Source organism: Orcinus orca, chromosome 17 (genome assembly GCF_937001465.1).
Source record: "Orcinus orca chromosome 17, mOrcOrc1.1, whole genome shotgun sequence".
Taxonomy (NCBI): Eukaryota; Metazoa; Chordata; class Mammalia; order Artiodactyla; family Delphinidae; genus Orcinus; species Orcinus orca.
In genome coordinates, this window is record NC_064575.1 from 33939814 (window position 1) to 33964760 (window position 24947).

At 39.5% G+C, this 24947-nt stretch overlaps 1 protein-coding gene across 1 annotated transcript in view; it reads right to left on the reverse strand.

Annotated features, from left to right (window-relative positions):
• Nucleotides 1–9378: 9378 nt before the first annotated feature.
• Nucleotides 9379–24947, reverse strand: part of LOC125961818 (metabotropic glutamate receptor 7-like) — a 411772-nt gene continuing 396203 nt past the window's right edge. Inside the window, exon 5 of the transcript XR_007472838.1 lies at nt 9379–9613. The gene's annotated coding sequence lies outside the window, so the exon portion shown is untranslated. The remainder of the gene's footprint in view (nt 9614–24947) is intronic.

Genomic DNA, 24947 nt, shown 5'->3' on the forward strand with positions numbered 1-24947 from the left:
ATTTCTTCCCTAAATATTTGGAAGAATTTACTTGGAAAGCCATTTATCCCTGGAAATCATTTTCTGTAAAGGTATTTAATTATACAAACAACTTTTGCAGTAGATATAGGTTTTTGAGATATGTTTTCTTTCTTGCGTTAGTCTTGTTAGCTTGCATTTTTAAAGAATTTGTCATTTTCGATGAATTTTCAAATTTATAAATATAAAATTGTCATAATTTTAACAGCTTTATTGGGATGTAATTTAAATACCATAATTTCAACACTTTAATGTATACAATTCAGTGGTTCTGAGTGTAACCACTAAAAGACTTGGGTAAGCATCACAACAATCCAATTTTAGATTTCTGTCCCCCCACAAAAAACCCATTACACATTAACAAGATTTTTTCAATCTCCTCAACCCTCTCAGCCCTAGGCAACCACTCATCTACTTCCTGTCTCTACAGATTTGCTATTCTGGGCATTTCATATAAATGGGGCCGTACAATATGTGATCTTTTGTGAGTGGCTGCTTTTACTTTACATAATGCTATCATGGTTCATCTATGTTGTAACATGGATCAGTAGATCGTTCCTTTCTATAGCTGAATGCTATTCTATTGTATGGATATTCCACATTTTGTTTATTCATTTATCCAGTTGTCATTTGAATTACTTCCACCTTTTCTTTTTAGAAATATGCTTCTATGAACATTCAGGTACAAGCTTTTGTGCAGACATAAGTTTTTATTTCTCTTAGGTATATATTTAGTAGTGGAACTGCTGGGTCATAGGGTAACTCTATGTTTAACACTTGCAGGAACTCTCAAGCTGTTTTGTAAAATGGCCGCACCATTTTACATTCCCACCAGCAATGTATGTGCGTTTCAATCTCTTCTCTTACAGCCTAGCATGTCATCTATGCTGGAAAACGTTTCACATGTGGTTGAGCAGGATGAGTATTTTACTGTTTGGTTGAGTGTTCTGTAAACATTTATTAGGTCTTGTTAATTCATAGTCTTGTCCAAGTCTTCTATATCGTTGTTGATCTTCTGCCTAACTGTTCTATCCATTATTGACTGTGGAGTACTGAAGCCTCTACCTAATGTTGTGCAATTATCTATTTCTTCCTTCAATTCTTCATGGATTTTGGTATTTTCTTCTTCGTGTATTTTGGTTTTACCTTATTCAGGGCAAATAGGGTAAAGATTTTTGTATCTTCCCTTTCTTTATCATAAAATGTCCCTTTTCATATCTAGTAACTTTTTTGTTTGTTTTAAAGTCTATTTTTTCTGGTATTAGTATAGCCACTTCAGCAATGCTTATGGTTGCTATTTGCATGATATATATTTTTTCTTCCTTTTACTTTGTACACATTAGACTTTTGAATCCAAGCAGTGTCTCCTATAGTAAACATTTTTTAATACCCAGTTCGACAATATCTGCCTTTTGATTGTATTGTTTAATTCATTTACATTTAGTTTTTATTATTGATATGGTAGGATTTATTTATGTCTATCATTCTACCTTTGGTTTTCTACATGTCTCATGTTTCTGCTTTTTTGTTATTGTTCCTCCATTTTCCTTTTATAGTAAGTAGATATTTTCTACTGTAACATGTAATTCCTTTAATGATTTTTAACCACATTGTTTGAGTAATGGCTGCACTAGGGCTTATGTAATACATCTCAGAATCTCTTCAGATTTTTGCTAGGTTCATTCCAGATAGAAACAGAAACTGTACTTTTATAGAGCTGTATGCCTTCCCCTCTTTTTTGTTTTTATTACATTTATATATGTTACATACTTAACAACATATTATTATAATAATTACTTCTCACAAGCTTATTTTTTCAAAGAGCTTAGAGAAGAAAGTTGAGCAAATAAATATTTTTGAGTTTGTCGGGTTAATCTATTTACCATTTCTGGTTCTCTTCCTTTCTTCCTGTGGATTCAGCTTATGATCTACTGTCATTTTTATCCTAACACAGCTTTGTTCTCACTGCCTTCGTTGTGCCATATCATCAAATATATGATTTTTTTATGTTATATAGAGAACAATCCAAATATAGTCATATTGTTTAGGCGCTTACTTTTTAAATTAGTTAAGAGAAGAAAGGAGAAGAAATTTGAAATTACAGTATCTTTTATGATTCCCTACACAACTGCTCTAGTCAGCATTCTTTGTTTTGTTTTTATGGCTTGAGTTACTGTCTGCTATCATTTGAAGAACTTCCACTAGTATTGCTTGTGAAGCCCGTCTGCTAACAATGAACTCACTCAGTTTCTTTTTCTGTTTCTGAGTTATGGTGAAGTATTGATGATAAGTTGTGGAGTGGTGGGAAAAACTAAAATGCGATGTGCTGTATGATGTATGTTTCACTGAAGTGTCTTGGTCAAATTCTAATGATTTATGATAGAAATCACATAAAGCAAGCATCACAATTCTCCAGGAATGTTCTGTAGAATGCTAATGTTAATGATGAATATGTGATCCCAAATCTTTCACTTGTATTGACCTTATCTCAGTAATTCTTCTCCCAACAATGCCATAACTAGAGTTGAGTTCTAAAGTGTACCTTCCTCTTTTCCAATAGAAATGGTCCCACAATTTCAGAAAGTTCTCAAAGGTGAAAAAGTGCACACGGCGTTTATCACGTTTGCAAATGCCAATGAAAATGCTAAGGTAACACTGTCCAAAATGCAATATTCTTCTGTGAGGGCACCCAACTTTAAACAAATACACATATTCTAAATACAGCTTAGATCTGTGACATGTTTTGGCCAATGAAGTGTGAGCAGACATGATGGCCTTCAATGAGCAGCAGAGGCCTTAAATGGGCTTGTGCAGTTGGGCTCACCTCTTATGTTTCAGTGAACTTTGTGAGAAGACAGGGCCTGGGAGCTGCGGCCTCACAGTTGGGCTCCAGAGGAAGATGTGTGTTACAGACCTCAAACTGACCCAAAACACGGAGCAAAACCAGCCATCTAGAGGTCTAAAAGAGAGCCACTGCAGCTAGCCAATAGGTCCAAGAAAAATAAATTCTTGTTTATGGAACTGAGTTTTGGGTCGATTTGTTCCAAAGCATTATCACAGCAAGAGCTGACTAACACAACATCCTCCAAATCATTGTTATGTAAATGGATGCCACCATGCCTACAAGTAAGGCAATTGTGTACTCAAATTGTGAGAGTTCTTGAACTCTTGGTGCCTCTCCAACACAATGTACATGGCTAAATTTCCACAAATAAGTTCACTAATATACCACAAAGATCTCCCTAAGCTTTTATTAAATGTAATGCAAAGTTCATTCTTTTCATTTTCTGCTTCTACATAGTTAAAATGCTTTTTATCAATGTAAAATGGCTCTTACCTTTTGGCTTCTGTCGTGAGAGTCTTGAACTCTGAAACACTGTAGGATATCACCTATAAATGGAATCTAAAACATACAACAATTGAACGAATATAACAAAAAAGGAGAGTCCCTGATATAGAGAACAAACTAATGGTTGCCAGTGTGGAGGGGGAGGAGGGGGCAATACAGGGGTGGGGAAGTGAGAGATGTAAACTACTGGGTGTACGACAGGCTCAAGGATGTATTGTACAACACAGGGAATATAGCCAATATTTTGTAATAACTGTAAATGTAAAGTAACCTTTAAAAAGGATATAAAAATTTTTTTAAAAAGAAATCATACTTAAAATTCGAAACAATTTAAATGTCCATCAACAGGAAAATGCACATATAAATTATTGGATTTCCCTACATGGGAATCCTACGTAGCGAGGAAAGTACATGAACTAGACAGATCTTTACGTGTCAGCATGGATGAACCTAGCAAAGATAACGCTAAATAAAGCAAGTAACAAGAGAAAACAAAATAAAATACGATATGCAGTTTAAGAATACTTAAACATGTAGCCTACATAGAAAGACATCCATGCCACTGACGGAGATCAAGTTCAGAAGAGTGGTTACCCAGGGTCAGCTGGGGAGTGGCTGTGTTTGGGAAAGTGGTCACACCAGAGACTCTTCAACAGGAATGGTAATGTTTCACTTCACACACTGGCTGGAGGACGGAGGAGTGTCTGCGATGTTATAATGTGAGCACGCTGCATGTAAAAGCCATTGCTGACCACATCTAGGGGAACTGATGCGTGGGAGCTGGTAGTGGGTGGAGGCATCCAGAAGGTGGTGGTAGAAGAGGAACGTTGTACACGTAACGCCTAAGGCCTGACCAGAGGACGACCACTGCTCTAGAAACTGGACACAAATCCAACTTCTACGGCCAATCCTAGAAGACAAACTGAGGCATATTTAAAATTTTAACACTTTATGTGCGCAAAAATAGATTCAATTCACGCACCACAAAGCGGAAGAGGTGAGGAGCACTCCAGCCACAGGAGCTGCAGAGATGTTTATTTTAAAAGGGCAGAAGCAAAGCAAGGAAACGAGTGATTTGCTATGGCTTTAACGCCTAGTTGGTGGTTTGTGACTGGGTGTCCTCAGCGGTGTTCGTCACCCTGAGGCGCTGACAGGCTTAGATTTGGGTTGGTTTAAGTAGGCGGCCGCATCGCTAGAGCCACCGCAGGCTAACGGCCTCCTTGCAGGGTTAATTTACTAACACCAATTGTCTGAGTCCTTCCTCTTACTCAGTCACTTCACTTCCTACGCCTCACTTTCTCTTCTCTAAAGTGGATATTCAGTAGTAAATTCTCTGTGGAGGTGTCAGTACAAAACAAAGTGATTACTAGGAACCACGATCATGTCCTGAATGCACGGAACACGTCACCGTTTGCCAACCACCGTGTCAAGCCAGCAGAAACGACAGAAATTAAGAGCTCTCCGCAGAAATTCACACACCCGTGCACCAGGTAAGGGACCACAGGCAGACGTTCACTCAGCCTTTCCTGCGTTCCTCAAGGAGTTCACGCTCTCTCCTGGGCGGGGCGAGCACAGACACTTTGCGGGAGTTTAACTACTTTTAAAATGCGCTGATACAACCATGTCTCACTTTTGTTTGGATCAGTCAGCAAACGCTTTTTGGAAACCCCAAATTCTCCACACCTCCTACCTTTTGCGCTGCCGTAGTCTCGAAGCTGCCGACACCGCTCCTCAGGCCGCGTCGTCATGGGAGGCGGGTCTGCGTGCGGACGCACGGCGAGCGCGCGGAAGTCTTCGAGCCCCGCCCCCACGGGCCCGCCCGGAGGCTTAAACCGCAGCCCCGCGGCTCGGGAGGCAGTTGATGCCCGCGCCAACACCAGGCCGCGCGTGGGCTCCGGAGCGCGGCATGGAGGGCCCGGCCTAGCTGGGGCCCGTGGCTCTATGTCTTCGGGCCGCAGCCGCCGGGCGGTGGGCGCCCGAGGGGCCGGGAGGCGAGCCGGGACCCACAGGAGGGTGTGGGCATCCTGTCTGCAGCCAGCGTCCCCGAGGCCGCGCTCAGGCCATGAACACTCGGTGAAGCTGCGCCCGGACAGCACGGCCGACTCCTTCTCGCGCTCTGGGGCCCTGTGCGCGCTGCAGGACTCGGTGCCTCTGCCCTCCGTGCGGGCTTCCCTGAGGGAGGGCCTGCTGGACTTAACGCCGACCGCCTCCGCGGGGTAGACTGGGCGCCACTCCTGAGCACCCTCTGCCCCTGATCTGTATCCAGAGCTTCTTCCAGCCACGGCTTGTCGAGACAGGTTTGTACTTCCCGCTTCCAGGGGCCCTCGTGTGGGCGCTGAGAAGCGGGGTATTAAATGGTTAAAGGTGGAGGGTGGGCACTAGACCCGATGCCTAGTGCCCGGATGTGCGTGCACTAGACGGGGCGTGTGGCCTAGGACTCCTGCCAGCTCGGTGACCCCGGCCGGGTGCCTTAAGGCTTCAAGGTCTCAGTGTTCTCATCTGTAGCATGGGCTTAACAGGACCCAGCCTCCGTGGCGGTTACAAGGATGCACTGTGTTAATGCTTCTAGACTCTACAAAGTAGAACACTTAGCACAGTTTGGAGTATCGTTAATTGTTGCACAGATGTTACCTGGTCTGTTGAATGACTTTGCCTGGTACACACCAAAGCGGTTAGGAAGTGGATATATCCCAGCTTCATTTCGTTTCCATTCAAACAGGGCTCAGGAAAAAAAAATTTTTTCCAATAGGTGTATCATATATAGTGGAAAGAGCACCGGTGTCAAGGCAGCTTAGGGTTTGAATTCCAGGGCTTATGCTCTCTGTGGCCTGGACAGGTTTCTTTTGCACAATCCCCACACTTGTAAAATGACATTAAAAACCACTCTTTCTGTGGGTTCTTAGAATTAATTAAGCAGGTTATGTGTGTAAAGTATCCTGGCACTTGAATGAGTTGTCAGAACCAAGGGCTGCTGGAGACGATGCTTCTGCCCTAGGTAATCTTCCCTTCTACTGGGCAGCAAGTAAACACAAGCACAGGAGTCAGTGCTCTGGAAGAAGTGAGTTCTGCTGCTACAGAGCACAGAATCTCTTTTTTCTTTGATTTAATTTTTATTCTATATTGGAGGATAGTTGATTTACAATATTGTGTTAGTTTCAGGTGTACAGTAAAGTGATTCAGTTATACATATATCCATTCCTTTTCAGATTCTTTTCCCATACACTTTGTTACAGGATATGGAGTAGAGGTCCCCGTGCTATGCAGTAGGTCCTTGTTGATTATTTTATATATAGTCGTGTGTATATGTTAATGCCAAACTCCTAATGTATCCCTCCCCGCCATCTTTCCCCTTTTCAGAGCACAGAAACTTGGAAGGGAAAGTTCAGGGTAGGATTCTTGGAGGAAGTGCCGTCCTTTCTAAGGATATGTAGAAGCTCCTGGGGTGGCAGGAGAGAGCAGTGTGTGTTGAAGTTTGAGAAATGTAAGAAAATATGGCAAAACTAATGTACAGGACTGGAACTCAGGGTTTGGGAAAGAAATGAGAGTCGATACTGAAAACTTAGTGGGGCCCAACAGAAAGGCGCCTTGTTTGTCCTGTCAGAAGTTTGGATGTTTATCCTGAAGGCTGCGGGAAACACCAAAGAACAGTGAAATGGAATTCTGGTTTAGAGGCTCACTTGGACCTCCATGTGGAAGGCAGTTGATTGGGTGCAGGGTGAATTGTAATCTAAGGGTCCCACTTAAGTTATAAAAGGTGGGACCGGGTTTTGCAGATCTGAGAGAGAATGGGTGAGGCCTGGTGACCAGTTAGAAAAGGGAGGGCAGCAAGCGTGGGTGACAGTTTACAGCTGCATCTTTTTGAGAGATACAGAGCACAGTAGAAAGGGATTGGGGGTGGCGAGAGGATCTTCCTTCATCTTCAGTGCTTTAGAGGGGCCTGGTAGATAGGTCTGGGCCCAAGGCACAGATGTGGGCTTTTGGGAGGACAGGTGTTTGAAGGCATGGTAGAGACTTAGGTTATCCACAAGAATATCCAAAGAATCATAGGTCTGAGAGTTTTTTTAAGTGGGTATATTTGAGGATGTTTATAAGCTGAGAGAAAGTAGCCAACAGAGGAAGGGTGTAAAGATCTAGGAGAGGAAGTGATTGTTCATTTGTTTTTGAAAGCTGAACACTTATCGTGTGCCTGGCCCGTTTCCAGGATCTGGGGTTCACACCATCTGTTATCTCTTCTGCAAGGACAGTTCAATTCATGCCCCGGTGAACAGAAGTCAGATTATTCTTTGCATCCCATTCAGGTGTAAGAACTGTTTTGTACCTCTGAAGGGAAGCAAGCTCTATCCTTTGGTCACCTGCTGATGATAATAGCATTGGCTGAGACCTGACCATTTACAACGAAGGCACTTCTGTAGGTAATAAGTTCCAGGAGGGCCCGAACTGAGTATGTCTGTTTCAGCATTTAGCATGGTTTAGCATCTGAGAGGCCGGTACATTATTGGCATATAGTACACTTAAAAATGAATATTTGTGGATTGTCTGAATGAGTAGATGTGTGTGATTCACCTCCTATTTGCAGGTCCTATGCCCTGCAATGGATTTTCAGTGTCAGGTTGTGAAAGTATTTATGACGGGGATTGGCATTGTTCCCTATCTAATGGATAAAGATTACACATGAAAGGACTTTACACTGACATCCTAAAAGCCTCATAGGAATTACTTAACAAAAAAATAAAATTGGATTCTGTATAATTTCTAATTTGTAAGCTGGCCAGAACACTGGTATTTCAGCCAGTCCTCTGGTAGTTCCGATGACGTCCCCATGATCACCCAGGCATAATCAGAATGGCTTTAGGATTTGGGAGCCAAAATGTTCCTCAGTATTTACGGCTTTGCTCGTCCATTTAAGAAAATGGACTATTGAAAAAATAGCTTCAGACACAATATGGCATTTTATGATTTAGCATGAAATCTGAGAAATATAGAGGTTATCGGAAGCCTGCAATGGTAACGTTCCCTCTGCTATTGAAGTTATTGTCTTTAAACAAAGATTCTACATCACTAATGCTATATATATATATTTTATGATATTCAGGTTAATTTCCAATTCTAAGGAAGTAATTGGTTGGTTGGTATGAGAGATGGTGTGGCTTCCAAAGGTGAAAAGTATTATTTTCTTGTAATTTCCGGCTACCTAAGGATGGGAGAGGCCCAGGACACTGCAGTCAGTATATTATGTGGAGCAGGTTATATTGTGGTTTATTTATGAAGTTTTACATGTTTATTTTCTTCTTTGCGGTACGCGGGCCTCTCACTGTTGCGGCCTCTCCCGTTGAGGAGCACAGGCTCCGGACGCGCAGGCTCAGCGGCCATGGCTCACGGGCCTAGCCACTCTGCGGCATGTGGGATCTTCCCAGACTGGGGCACGAACCCGTGTCCCCTGCATCGGCAGGCAGACTCTCAACCACTGCGCCACAAGGGAAGCCCACATGTTTATTTTCTATGCAAGTTTGTGTGCTCCTTTTTGAGTTTTGGTAGATAAGTGTTTTGTAACTTTGGAATACTTGGAGTTATATATATATATATATATTTTAATGTAGTAGTTAAAGCCGTGGAGAGTGTACTAGTCTACCTAGGTTCAAATTCTGGCTTTACCCTATGACTTCCCTGTGGCTTCCTCTGCTCACCTATTAAAAAGGAGGATAATAAGTCTGCTGTGGTGAGTTACATACTAAGTGCTATTTAAGCATTTGCTATAATGATCGTGTATACTCGAAGGCAAGGAACTTGCCCCTTGATCGTCTCTGTATTCCTAGTGCTTAAGAATTCCTAGTGCTTTCCTAGTGCATTGTCTTAGGATAGAGATAGCTCAGTACAGTTCTTCTCACTATAAAGTACTGTTACGTTGAAAGTCTTTGCTTGTGTACTAATAATCTATGACATATCTGCTGAGGACAAGGAAAGGAATAGTTTTAAAACTGCAATGGATAACAAAAGATTGTATGATGTAACACCTTTATTATGTAATTATAAAACTAACAAATGATCATGGTAGAAAATATGAAAAACTCCTAGACAAAAGAGAGATCAACAACATTTGGAGTAACTTTCAGAGTGTAGAGTTGTCCATGAATATTAGTGCTTTCATATTTTCCAGGACTTTAAGTAGACTCTGCTTCTTAAGAGTCTATTCATGATATTTTACTTTAATGATGTTTTCATCATGGGGACACACACACACACAGAAATCTGTTAAAAAAAAAAAAAGAAAGGCATGTAAATCACTGATGTTTCAGATAGCCACATGAAATAAAGTGAGAAAGGTCAACAAGCTGAAAGAATGTGGAGTAGCATCTCCTTAATTGCTTACATAACTCTGATAATTACCTCTTTGTGGATAAAGTAATTAATGGGGAATCTAATTCAAGAAAAAAGTATGAACTTCAAGCCTTCTCAAAGCCAAGTATTTCTTTCCACAAAAGGTTACTTTCCACGGCCATTCTTCCTTATTACCCGACAGGGAAAGAGTATTGTATGGCAAAGGATCTTCCTGAAGGAGGGTGCTTCCCACACTGATTGTCATAAATGACTTCGGAATTACTGTTGCTGTATTACCAAAATCTTAAACTAGGATATTTTTGACAAATGCGGTCCTTAGTTAATTTTTAGAGCTACAAACTGTCAGATGGCTCTGAAATGACAATTGTCTGGCTATTCTTCAGGGTGATCACAATACGGTAATGACCTTGAGGTATCACTAAAAAGCAGGAAGGTGTGAGTCTTCCTTTGGTTCCAGAGTGAAATGCGAGTTGGAGTTGGAGTTGGAAAAGAGGCCCACAAACAAGTGATAGGGAAGGAAATGTGAGGTCATCAGTGAAAAACCAGGTTGAAGTTAAGGTGAAGAGGCATGAGGAAATGGGCAACTGTTCCAGTATTACAAAGATCATCAAGAAGCATATCCATGAATGTGGTTTGTATTGCAATCTGCTGAAAAAGAGACAAATATCCTGGCCTGGCCTTCATGGAGATTATGTTTTATGGATTCTGATAATAGATTATTGTTGAAAAGGGCCTCCTATAAATTATAACCATGCAAAGGCAGCAAGATAATTTATTTTTCTTTATGTATGTGTTTCTCATTCCTACTCACTTCTCTCTTAGGGGAAGAGAAAATCACACACACAAAAAAATGTCAATTCTCAGCTATTCCTTTTCAAAATAATTTTTTTTCCAAATTCCAGTGGAGGCAATAGGTTAACTGTTAAGATTTGTAAGCCTCAAAAAGCTAGATTTTTACAAAGTGTAGCCAAATTCCATTCCATAAATAATAGCTTTGGAAAGAATATGTGGTGATGCAAAGTTGGAAAAAGCTGGTTTTCCTTCCGTGAATGGCTTCACTGTGTTGGGAGAAGAGGCAGAGAAGAAATCAAAGTAATTAAACATGGGGTGAGTTTTCCTGATAGGGGACTCTAGTGCTTTAAAATAGACTAGATAATCCTAGGGATAATCTGAGGGTAGAAAAGACCAATGCCTCATTTCCAGTCTGGTACCCTGGAAGAAAACAGTGTATTTCCTTTGAGGTCTTGAGAGGTTTTTCTTCTGCTTTGTTTTGGTTTTGGTTCATTTTGTAATCAACCTTATTAAGGTATCATTTACATACAATAAAATGCAGACATTTTTAGTCAACGGTTCAGTGACTTTTAATTAATGTATACATTTGTTTAACTACCACCCCCATAAAGATAGATAACAATTCTAAAACCCTAGAAAGTTTCCTCCTAGGCTTTTGCAAAAGTATCCCCATCTCCCACCCCAAGGCAACCACGGATCTGTTTTTTATCTTTAGAGATGACTTTTGCCCAGTTTAGAATCTCATGTAAGTTGAATAATACAGTAGGTGCCCTTTTGATCTGGCTTCACTTGCTCAGCATATGGTTTTTGAGATTCATTCATGTTGGGACGTTTTAAACCAGGACTTTAGCCTGGGTGGCTGATGTTGTCTGAAGGCACCTATAGGTACATCTGAGTCTCTGGCATTGTCACTGTCTGTTCTTGGCTCAGTATTTTCAACTTTACTAAGAAGCACAAGGTTGAAGTAAGGAAGATCATTGTCAGTATAATGGAGGTGAAGTGGGTTCTGTTATATAATATTCTCAGCAAAAATTGACCTGCTTGGAATCATTGTGTTGATAATCGACAAGGATTCTCTTCCTCCAAAAGCCTTGATACTACATAAAACTTCTAAAGGACGCTGTCCTAGGACCCTTCTTTTAGTTTTCATATTTTGGGAAACATTTCTGGAAAATTCAAATGCTCGCAACCTGAAAGAAGCAATTATTCACCTGAAGGCTAACTCTGCTAAAGTTGAGTTGTCCGACCTTTACATACTGATAGAACCCAAATAGCCTTGCAAAACAATGCTCTCTTATTGGGTATAAGCATATAGATTGTTTAAGATGGACGTGTATATGCAGTAAAGTGAAAAAACAAAGAATCTTTGAGTTTCCCTTGCTTGGTTTTTTTTATTTTTTCATTTAAGTTTCTATAGCGTATGCTAATAGTTCAGGGAAACCTCAGGTTAGTTTTAGGTCCACTCTTTACATAAATGTTGAAGTACTCCATACCCACCTTTTTTCTGCCTTCCTTCTTGTCTTCCATCTTTCCTTTCTAACTTCTTATAATCCATTATACTTAATCCTGCATTTGCTGAGGTGGCAATTAGTGTAGGAAAATACTGTGAAATTTTGCTGTTCAGAATGCATATTGACCAAATTCTATATTGAGAAAAGGTCTGAATTTACCCAGAGTAACCCTTTCTCAGCGTCTTTGAATAAACGCCATAGAAAGTGGGCTATATATAATATCCTGACAGGTATGTAGAACTCATAGCAATTGCCCTAAAGAGCTTACCTAGCGTAGATGCATATGAATGCATTTAATGATTGTTTTATTGGCAGCAGTGCCAACATACACAGTCTGTTTTGTTTTATATCATTCTCATTACCTGCTGTTTACCACTGTATACATTGCTAATGGCGTGGTTTCTATGGCTTGTGAATTTCATGGCCAAATAATACGTAATTTATTGCACACTTCAGTGTAGAAGATGGAGACTCCATAACTTTTCGTGTGCTCTTTGCCCCTTTGGAATGTATTACACTGAGATCAGGCAAAGTAATAAATGTATTTCAAATGTGCGTGATAGCTAAACATCAATTAGGACTGATGGGCAATATTTCTGCTTCCAGCAACATAACGGTTTTTAAAGACTAAGCCATTGAACGCGGAGTCACTGAACATGGGACTCAGTTCACTGGGATCCTTCTTAGAAAAATAAAGGACAACTTGGATTGGATTTGTGTGGCTTATTCAAGTAGTAACTAATCAGCTACATCTTGGTAAACTTAATTTGTCACAATCGTTTGGTATTTTATTAACTCTCTTCCCCTTCTTCCCCCGACTCTCATGAGAACGGATCATGAGTATCTTAAAACATACTAAGTCATCTTCCATCCCTGTTAATCTAACTACAAACGCACACTTTCCTTATCCAATGTAACTTACTGTCTTTTAGAGTGGCTGGGGTTTTAATTCTCTACAAAATTAAAACCAGCAAAGAGAAACATTTTCAAGGAGCCACCACATTGTAGCGCTTTAGAAAGAAGACTTTAGAATTAAGGGCAACTATATCATTTTATAGCTAAAGCACCTGAGGCCTAAAGTAGGAAGGTAACCATCAAGGTCAGGGAAGGGGTGGAAGATCAGGTTTCAAGCTAAGGAAGAGTCTACAGGGACTCAATCTGAGCAGGTCGGAAACTGAAAGAGACCACAAATGTTCTAGGAAGGCTGGCATCTGGCCTCAAGTGTGGCATTCAGACAGGGAGTGGGCCCGGGGGGAACTGCGCTTCTGCAGTAGGCAGAGAAGTCCACTTCCTCTCCGGAAAGTGCCACTGACATCAGGGAGTTGAGGGGAAAGAGCAATGAATTCCAGTCCACCTGAGAAAGAAGGCCAGTCTGATTAACTCTGAATTTAGGCTTATTTCAGATACTTCTTGAGAAAGAACTTGGACAAGAGCAAGTCCCACGCAGCCTCTTTTAAATCCATGCCCAGTATTTTCTGGTGGAGCTGCTTAAACCCTCCAAGTGACTCCAGTATTTTAATTTCACTCTGTATTTAATTCCGACAGTTCTATGATTGACTATTTAATGGTCAAATGAGTAGGGTCACAAAAGAGTGTGAATGTATTTTACAGGATGAGGATGGGCGGAGTGGAGCAGTCTGGAACAGGACACCAATAAAAACGGATCTTGGTAAAGAAGAACGTCTATTAGAAATGGAGAGGAATTCGCAAGGAAATTAGTGCCTGACACCACGCCCTTCTCTCTGCATGTTTAGAAGCTAGTTTCTAATTTTATTTTCATAGGAGATGTGCCTGTGATGAATTGTCTTTTACCTCCACACTATTTATCACATGGACATATTGTGAAGTTTGTGTGAGACAAAGCAAGTATTAGAATGTGTCTTGCAAGGAGCTATAAACACTTCCTGGAACAATCTAGGGTAGAAGGAAAAGGAAAGGAAGGTGGAAACAAAGGAGAAAGACAGCTAATGATGCTGGAGTCTCCCGCTGGGATTTGTGGTATCTCTTTTTGAAACTAAGTACAGAAAGTCAGACCTTGAGTGATTGTTTCTTGATCACGGTTTGTTTTCATTTTTGTTCTTTTCTTGCTCTCTCATCAGTTATTCCAGCCAGTGCCAAGTCATTTTCAGTTTCAGTAAGCATGCCTGTCTTGTTTCCATTTGCATTATTCATGCAAACGTTGATTGAACTGATGACCCCGAGTTATCACGGAAATAAGTGGATAAACCTAAATAAAATCTAACAGCACAAAAGAGTAACAATAAAATATATCAATAATTAGAATGCATTAAAACAAATGGAAGAAGAAAAAGTAGTAAAAGAAATTTAAGATCTCAGCATTGCTTGAGAAGCAGTAAAAGAGCTAATAAGTCATGGTACATGTGTAACTGCTACTTGTGTAAAATTAACAAGCTAATATAAGGGAAAATGGAATTTGAAGAAATCTCAAAGGAAGAAATAAGAGCAAAAGGAACATAACAAGGTGGGACAAAGAGTAAACAAGGAGTAAATGGTCTGTAAGAAAATACATTAACTGTAAATACTCAAATTAAAGGACAAGGATTATTGAAACAAACAAAAAACATAATTCTATGCCACCTACAAAAGACAAGAGTCAGATTGAAAATGAAAGGATTCAAAAGTTATGTCATAACAACAATAAGTAAAATTGAAGAAGATTTTTTAATGTTAGCATAGATTTGAAAGCAAAAAGTATCACTGGCGATAAGGCAGGATAATAAAACCCACTGTTACTTTACAAGGAATATATTATAAATCTAAACTTCAATGCAATATATGAAGGGAAATTCCAAAAATCTAAGTAGAAATAGAAAAATCTAAATTACCTAGATCAGAAACATAGAACCACAACAACAAATCAGCAGATTATAGAAGATCTGAATACCATCATGAAAAACTTTGGCCTAAATTTACATAAAACACCGCACCAACAATGATGGAATATATATATTATGCAGAAATTTTTAGGTGCACATGGCACATTTATAAAATTGACTATATTCTGGTTATAAAACAAGACTCTGAATAAGCAAGAAATTTAAAACTATATAAGCAATATTTTACCAAATAGTTGGATATTAAAAACATACTTCTGATCATTATGTAGGTCAAAGATAAAGTTGCAATGGGAATTAGAATTTTATTAATTCAATGATAATGAAAATATGCCATAACAAAACCTGTGGGTTGCAAATAAAGCTGTGGTCATAGAGAAGTTTATGTATTCCAGTTATACTCTCTAAATATAAAAGGGAAAGGAATAAAGCAACTAGAAGATAACCTATCACCCTGAGGTAGGCAGCTCCTGAACTGTACCTGTTGGGGAAGGCAGGGCAGAACTTCAGGAGGCCAGCTGGGAGCACGGTGAACACCATGTCAGGAGCAGTCTCCAAGAAAGAGAATTTAATGTACAAAGGGATGACTAATATATATTTAAGAGCTAGCACCCTGACCCCTCTTAAGGATGACTTGTGTTGCTGGGGAAAAAATAACAAGTGCTCGATAGCTTTATAATTCCCAGGAGAATCTTGGTACCAGGACCACACAAGAAAGAACTTGGAGTCCCCATGGCTAATCCAGCAGAGAGAAAAGGAGGAACAGAGATGCGAGAGAAAATAAAGGGAACTCTTGGTGCAATTCGGTGCTGCTGCATGCCCAAGTCCAGGTATGTGCTCTGTATCTCCACATCTTAAATAAAAGCCACCATGTTCCTCAGTCTTTCAGGTACTTAGAATTTCTCTTTAGAACCTGAAAATGGGGTCAGGTTTCCTGTCTCCATCGCTACAGTACAAAATAGAGGCGGGATGTTTGAAATAGTTCTCCATCTGGCAGAGGAGGCCTTGAAGCTGTGAGCCACTCGCTGCAAACCAGCAGGACATGAAGGATTCTTGAGCAGATCTGAAGCTATTGGGAGGCCTTTGAGGAGTTAAATCCCATAGTAAATACTGTACCTTCAATGGCCCCTTCTCCCTCTCTGTCCAGTCTTCCTCCACTCCCGTGGGGGCCCAAAGGGGTTTAATGAGCACTCTTTGACTTGTACTTGGTGGTCCCAGAACTTGACGTGGGCTTGGAGACTTCCAGGAAAAGTCTGCCTTCCATCTACTGGCTTGGGTTTCTTGGGCTCTCTGCTCCAGGCTAATCCCTTCAACCTGCTTTTTCCATTTCTGCCAATAATCCCCCTCTCCACACCTTCCTAATGCTCTTCTGGAGCGGGAGGAGACTTACTGAGGGCAATGTTTATTTCTAGAGGGAGAGGTGACCACATGACTTCACACTGGTCGTCCCCTTGATTATTCAGTTTCTGTCTAGATTAGTCGTGGGTGTTTGTGCACCCCATCCTCACCCCCAGGAGGCTTTAGAACACTGTCCTTATCTCAGCACTGAGCCTCTCTCTAGCCTCCTTCCCTCTCTCTCCTTACCCATCTTTACCCACAGACTCGCAGGCTTTCTGGACCTCAGAGGAAGATAAGCACTTCACAGAACCTCTGCTACAGAACCAAACATATTGAAATGACTCTACGAAGATACTGAAACAACAGAAAAAGAATACATGATGATTGTTTCTCCTGAGGGTTCAGTTACCTAGGGGGCCTTTAGCAAACTTTGACTGATAAATCTAACCTTTCCTTCCTTGGCAATAGTTGATAACACTGTGAGGAAAACAAGTTAGAGAATGGAAAAACAATATTTGGATTTCAACGAAATAATAAAGATGCAGGGGCTATCTTTGACTTTTGCAAGGTGAGAAGACAGTTTACATTTTGATTATTTGATGGCAGGAATCCCATTTAAAACAGGGCCAGTCTGCATGATGCATTTAAAAATCAACCTTTTCAAATATAGCCATAACCCCCACAAGATTTCTTGATTTCTCTGGGGTCAGATAAACCGTCACATTTCACAGTGGTGCCCGGTACATGAAAGTGATAAACATAACCTGGAAGCACAGCAGTGGCTAAAAATATGGAGCTGGTAGCCATTCGTTGAAATTATTTTTTGCTTTTAATTCATTGCATAAAATGCTAATGTCCAAATTCAGGCAGGTAGATCTTACCAACCATCAAGAGCTTCAACCCTGCTAACAGCTAAGTATGCACTTTTAAACCCTACTTTGACTGCTCCAGAAACTTACTGGGTTTCTTTAATGCCTCTTTTACTATTTCCTTTGTGTCGTTTTGTTTTTCTTTAAAAACACAGCTGTGTGATCTTGGGGAAGTTATATTATTTCCTTGAGACTTGGTTGCCTTCTCTGTGCATATCTGGGTATAATTTTAGTATTGCTCAATAAAATTTTTGTTGATAATGAAAATATTCTATATCTGTACTATGTAAAGCAGTATTCAACAGCTACATGGAGCTAATAAACATCTTTGAAATATGGCAAATGCAAATGAGGAACTGAATTTTTAATCTTATTTTTAAATTTGTTTAAATATAAATAACGCCACGTGGCTAGCATCTGTTGACAGTACAGATCTACATAATATTTTAAGGACACTCTCCACTCAAAAACTCTACCATTCATTAACTCAACCTAAATATTTCTGCCCCCTGACAAACAGAAAATAATTTATGCTTCCCTTGAAATTATCTGTCAAGTCCTTTATCAGTTTGGGGACATTATATTCTTAAAATTCACTTTGCTTTATGAATCTTTAATAATGTTGGAGTTCCCTGCCCTTGGTACCACCGTTGTGATGATGGGAAATATTGTGGATGATCAAGGACCATTTCAAGAGATCATGGAGAGAAATCTCCTTTTGGATTTAATTTCATTATGAGGATGTCAAAATGCTAAATTACTTAAAATAAAACCCATACCGATTTTATGCTAAGTTATATGCTACATGTAGCTGGAAAAATGTTAAAAATGTTTTTTAAAGAACTGCACATCTGTTTCTGAAGCTGATTTGGCTGTTCAAGGCTTGCTAGCACTTTATCCATCTCAGTACTATTTCACTTAGTAAACAAATGCAGTTGCCATAATTGCTGCATATGTGTCTGTGTTCCCTTCTAGGTTATATGTTTTTGAAGTTAGAAACTATATTTGTATCACAGCCCTTATGTATAGCACAATATCCACTTCTAATTCAGATTGTGTTTTAACATATGAGACAAAATTTAAGACTTTTATTATAGTCATAAACATCTAGCAAACCAACCAGAAAATAAAAACTAATTTTCAATGGGTTGGCCAAGAACAAAAAAGAGAGGAATACCTAGTGCAAAATCATATCTCTAATAACTACTGTTGGATTTAGAGCACACACATGCTAAACTTATTTTAAAATATCTTCTCATCAAAGATTTGAGGTTGGACCTGAAAAAATTATATCAGAAGTGAAGATAATTATGTGGTCTGACCAGCGTGGATCATACAAAGTAAGTGTATACTATATATAAAGTAGATAAACTACGAGGGCCTACTGTATAGCACAGGCAACTATATTCAACACCTTGTAATAACCTGTAAAGGAAAAGGATCTGAAAAAATAAATATATATATCTGAATCACTTGGCTGTACACTTGAAACACAACATTGTCAATCAACTATACTTCAAGTAAAACAAAACAAAACAAAGTAAGTGTAAAGGGAAGTATAGTTTTATAAATTCACCTCTGATATCCAATGGACCAACTGAAAGACAACAGAAAGTACAACTTTCTAGGAGACAGGACATGGCCAGCAAACCAGGCCATTACCCTCGGTAACGGTCATACCTGCCAAAAAAATATACAGATTAGCCTGCATTCATGAATTCATAGGAATTCTTCATTTATCTGGCATTATTAGGAAATGAAGTATTGTATGTTAGGAAAAGTTTTTTTTTAAATGACAAATTGAAGAGGAGTTATTTTAACCTTCACTCGGTAATTTTTTTCTAAAATTAAGAAATGTATCCACTGGTGTATCTAATGTTTCCGTGATAACTCGGGGTCATCAGTTCAATCAACGTTTGCATGAATAATGCAAATGGAAACAAGACAGGCATGCTTACTGAAACTGAAAATGACTTGGCACTGGCTGGAATAACTGATGAGAGAGCAAGAAAAGAACAAAAATGAAAACAAACCGTGATCAAGAAACAATCACTCAAGGTCTGACTTTCTGTACTTAGTTTCAAAAAGAGATACCACAAATCCCAGCGGGAGACTCCAGCATCATTAGCTGTCTTTCTCCTTTGTTTCCACCTTCCTTTCCTTTTCCTTCTACCCTAGATTGTTCCAGGAAGTGTTTATAGCTCCTTGCAAGACACATTCTAATACTTGCTTTGTCTCACACAAACTTCACAATATGTCCATGTGATAAATAGTGTGGAGGTAAAAGACAATTCATCACAGGCACATCTCCTATGAAAATAAAATTAGAAACTAGCTTCTAAACATGCAGAGAGAAGGGCGTGGTGTCAGGCACTAATTTCCTTGCGAATTCCTCTCCATTTCTAATAGACGTTCTTCTTTACCAAGATCCGTTTTTATTGGTGTCCTGTTCCAGACTGCTCCACTCCGCCCATCCTCATCCTGTAAAATACATTCACACTCTTTTGTGACCCTACTCATTTGACCATTAAATAGTCAATCATAGAACTGTCGGAATTAAATACAGAGTGAAATTAAAATACTGGAGTCACTTGGAGGGTTTAAGCAGCTCCACCAGAAAATACTGGGCATGGATTTAAAAGAGGCTGCGTGGGACTTGCTCTTGTCCAAGTTCTTTCTCAAGAAGTATCTGAAATAAGCCTAAATTCAGAGTTAATCAGACTGGCCTTCTTTCTCAGGTGGACTGGAATTCATTGCTCTTTCCCCTCAACTCCCTGATGTCAGTGGCACTTTCCGGAGAGGAAGTGGACTTCTCTGCCTACTGCAGAAGCGCAGTTCCCCCCGGGCCCACTCCCTGTCTGAATGCCACACTTGAGGCCAGATGCCAGCCTTCCTAGAACATTTGTGGTCTCTTTCAGTTTCCGACCTGCTCAGATTGAGTCCCTGTAGACTCTTCCTTAGCTTGAAACCTGATCTTCCACCCCTTCCCTGACCTTGATGGTTACCTTCCTACTTTAGGCCTCAGGTGCTTTAGCTATAAAATGATATAGTTGCCCTTAATTCTAAAGTCTTCTTTCTAAAGCGCTACAATGTGGTGGCTCCTTGAAAATGTTTCTCTTTGCTGGTTTTAATTTTGTAGAGAATTAAAACCCCAGCCACTCTAAAAGACAGTAAGTTACATTGGATAAGGAAAGTGTGCGTTTGTAGTTAGATTAACAGGGATGGAAGATGACTTAGTATGTTTTAAGATACTCATGATCCGTTCTCATGAGAGTCGGGGGAAGAAGGGGAAGAGAGTTAATAAAATACCAAACGATTGTGACAAATTAAGTTTACCAAGATGTAGCTGATTAGTTACTACTTGAATAAGCCACACAAATCCAATCCAAGTTGTCCTTTATTTTTCTAAGAAGGATCCCAGTGAACTGAGTCCCATGTTCAGTGACTCCGCGTTCAATGGCTTAGTCTTTAAAAACCGTTATGTTGCTGGAAGCAGAAATATTGCCCATCAGTCCTAATTGATGTTTAGCTATCACGCACATTTGAAATACATTTATTACTTTGCCTGATCTCAGTGTAATACATTCCAAAGGGGCAAAGAGCACACGAAAAGTTATGGAGTCTCCATCTTCTACACTGAAGTGTGCAATAAATTACGTATTATTTGGCCATGAAATTCACAAGCCATAGAAACCACGCCATTAGCAATGTATACAGTGGTAAACAGCAGGTAATGAGAATGATATAAAACAAAACAGACTGTGTATGTTGGCACTGCTGCCAATAAAACAATCATTAAATGCATTCATATGCATCTACGCTAGGTAAGCTCTTTAGGGCAATTGCTATGAGTTCTACATACCTGTCAGGATATTATATATAGCCCACTTTCTATGGCCTTTATTCAAAGACGCTGAGAAAGGGTTACTCTGGGTAAATTCAGACCTTTTCTCAATATAGAATTTGGTCAATATGCATTCTGAACAGCAAAATTTCACAGTATTTTCCTACACTAATTGCCACCTCAGCAAATGCAGGATTAAGTATAATGGATTATAAGAAGTTAGAAAGGAAAGATGGAAGACAAGAAGGAAGGCAGAAAAAAGGTGGGTATGGAGTACTTCAACATTTATGTAAAGAGTGGACCTAAAACTAACCTGAGGTTTCCCTGAACTATTAGCATACGCTATAGAAACTTAAATGAAAAAATAAAAAAAACCAAGCAAGGGAAACTCAAAGATTCTTTGTTTTTTCACTTTACTGCATATACACGTCCATCTTAAACAATCTATATGCTTATACCCAATAAGAGAGCATTGTTTTGCAAGGCTATTTGGGTTCTATCAGTATGTAAAGGTCGGACAACTCAACTTTAGCAGAGTTAGCCTTCAGGTGAATAATTGCTTCTTTCAGGTTGCGAGCATTTGAATTTTCCAGAAATGTTTCCCAAAATATGAAAACTAAAAGAAGGGTCCTAGGACAGCGTCCTTTAGAAGTTTTATGTAGTATCAAGGCTTTTGGAGGAAGAGAATCCTTGTCGATTATCAACACAATGATTCCAAGCAGGTCAATTTTTGCTGAGAATATTATATAACAGAACCCACTTCACCTCCATTATACTGACAATGATCTTCCTTACTTCAACCTTGTGCTTCTTAGTAAAGTTGAAAATACTGAGCCAAGAACAGACAGTGACAATGCCAGAGACTCAGATGTACCTATAGGTGCCTTCAGACAACATCAGCCACCCAGGCTAAAGTCCTGGTTTAAAACGTCCCAACATGAATGAATCTCAAAAACCATATGCTGAGCAAGTGAAGCCAGATCAAAAGGGCACCTACTGTATTATTCAACTTACATGAGATTCTAAACTGGGCAAAAGTCATCTCTAAAGATAAAAAACAGATCCGTGGTTGCCTTGGGGTGGGAGATGGGGATACTTTTGCAAAAGCCTAGGAGGAAACTTTCTAGGGTTTTAGAATTGTTATCTATCTTTATGGGGGTGGTAGTTAAACAAATGTATACATTAATTAAAAGTCACTGAACCGTTGACTAAAAATGTCTGCATTTTATTGTATGTAAATGATACCTTAATAAGGTTGATTACAAAATGAACCAAAACCAAAACAAAGCAGAAGAAAAACCTCTCAAGACCTCAAAGGAAATACACTGTTTTCTTCCAGGGTACCAGACTGGAAATGAGGCATTGGTCTTTTCTACCCTCAGATTATCCCTAGGATTATCTAGTCTATTTTAAAGCACTAGAGTCCCCTATCAGGAAAACTCACCCCATGTTTAATTACTTTGATTTCTTCTCTGCCTCTTCTCCCAACACAGTGAAGCCATTCACGGAAGGAAAACCAGCTTTTTCCAACTTTGCATCACCACATATTCTTTCCAAAGCTATTATTTATGGAATGGAATTTGGCTACACTTTGTAAAAATCTAGCTTTTTGAGGCTTACAAATCTTAACAGTTAACCTATTGCCTCCACTGGAATTTGGAAAAAAAATTATTTTGAAAAGGAATAGCTGAGAATTGACATTTTTTTGTGTGTGTGATTTTCTCTTCCCCTAAGAGAGAAGTGAGTAGGAATGAGAAACACATACATAAAGAAAAATAAATTATCTTGCTGCCTTTGCATGGTTATAATTTATAGGAGGCCCTTTTCAACAATAATCTATTATCAGAATCCATAAAACATAATCTCCATGAAGGCCAGGCCAGGATATTTGTCTCTTTTTCAGCAGATTGCAATACAAACCACATTCATGGATATGCTTCTTGATGATCTTTGTAATACTGGAACAGTTGCCCATTTCCTCATGCCTCTTCACCTTAACTTCAACCTGGTTTTTCACTGATGACCTCACATTTCCTTCCCTATCACTTGTTTGTGGGCCTCTTTTCCAACTCCAACTCCAACTCGCATTTCACTCTGGAACCAAAGGAAGACTCACACCTTCCTGCTTTTTAGTGATACCTCAAGGTCATTACCGTATTGTGATCACCCTGAAGAATAGCCAGACAATTGTCATTTCAGAGCCATCTGACAGTTTGTAGCTCTAAAAATTAACTAAGGACCGCATTTGTCAAAAATATCCTAGTTTAAGATTTTGGTAATACAGCAACAGTAATTCCGAAGTCATTTATGACAATCAGTGTGGGAAGCACCCTCCTTCAGGAAGATCCTTTGCCATACAATACTCTTTCCCTGTCGGGTAATAAGGAAGAATGGCCGTGGAAAGTAACCTTTTGTGGAAAGAAATACTTGGCTTTGAGAAGGCTTGAAGTTCATACTTTTTTCTTGAATTAGATTCCCCATTAATTACTTTATCCACAAAGAGGTAATTATCAGAGTTATGTAAGCAATTAAGGAGATGCTACTCCACATTCTTTCAGCTTGTTGACCTTTCTCACTTTATTTCATGTGGCTATCTGAAACATCAGTGATTTACATGCCTTTCTTTTTTTTTTTTTAACAGATTTCTGTGTGTGTGTGTGTCCCCATGATGAAAACATCATTAAAGTAAAATATCATGAATAGACTCTTAAGAAGCAGAGTCTACTTAAAGTCCTGGAAAATATGAAAGCACTAATATTCATGGACAACTCTACACTCTGAAAGTTACTCCAAATGTTGTTGATCTCTCTTTTGTCTAGGAGTTTTTCATATTTTCTACCATGATCATTTGTTAGTTTTATAATTACATAATAAAGGTGTTACATCATACAATCTTTTGTTATCCATTGCAGTTTTAAAACTATTCCTTTCCTTGTCCTCAGCAGATATGTCATAGATTATTAGTACACAAGCAAAGACTTTCAACGTAACAGTACTTTATAGTGAGAAGAACTGTACTGAGCTATCTCTATCCTAAGACAATGCACTAGGAAAGCACTAGGAATTCTTAAGCACTAGGAATACAGAGACGATCAAGGGGCAAGTTCCTTGCCTTCGAGTATACACGATCATTATAGCAAATGCTTAAATAGCACTTAGTATGTAACTCACCACAGCAGACTTATTATCCTCCTTTTTAATAGGTGAGCAGAGGAAGCCACAGGGAAGTCATAGGGTAAAGCCAGAATTTGAACCTAGGTAGACTAGTACACTCTCCACGGCTTTAACTACTACATTAAAATATATATATATATATATAACTCCAAGTATTCCAAAGTTACAAAACACTTATCTACCAAAACTCAAAAAGGAGCACACAAACTTGCATAGAAAATAAACATGTGGGCTTCCCTTGTGGCGCAGTGGTTGAGAGTCTGCCTGCCGATGCAGGGGACACGGGTTCGTGCCCCAGTCTGGGAAGATCCCACATGCCGCAGAGTGGCTAGGCCCGTGAGCCATGGCCGCTGAGCCTGCGCGTCCGGAGCCTGTGCTCCTCAACGGGAGAGGCCGCAACAGTGAGAGGCCCGCGTACCGCAAAGAAGAAAATAAACATGTAAAACTTCATAAATAAACCACAATATAACCTGCTCCACATAATATACTGACTGCAGTGTCCTGGGCCTCTCCCATCCTTAGGTAGCCGGAAATTACAAGAAAATAATACTTTTCACCTTTGGAAGCCACACCATCTCTCATACCAACCAACCAATTACTTCCTTAGAATTGGAAATTAACCTGAATATCATAAAATATATATATATAGCATTAGTGATGTAGAATCTTTGTTTAAAGACAATAACTTCAATAGCAGAGGGAACGTTACCATTGCAGGCTTCCGATAACCTCTATATTTCTCAGATTTCATGCTAAATCATAAAATGCCATATTGTGTCTGAAGCTATTTTTTCAATAGTCCATTTTCTTAAATGGACGAGCAAAGCCGTAAATACTGAGGAACATTTTGGCTCCCAAATC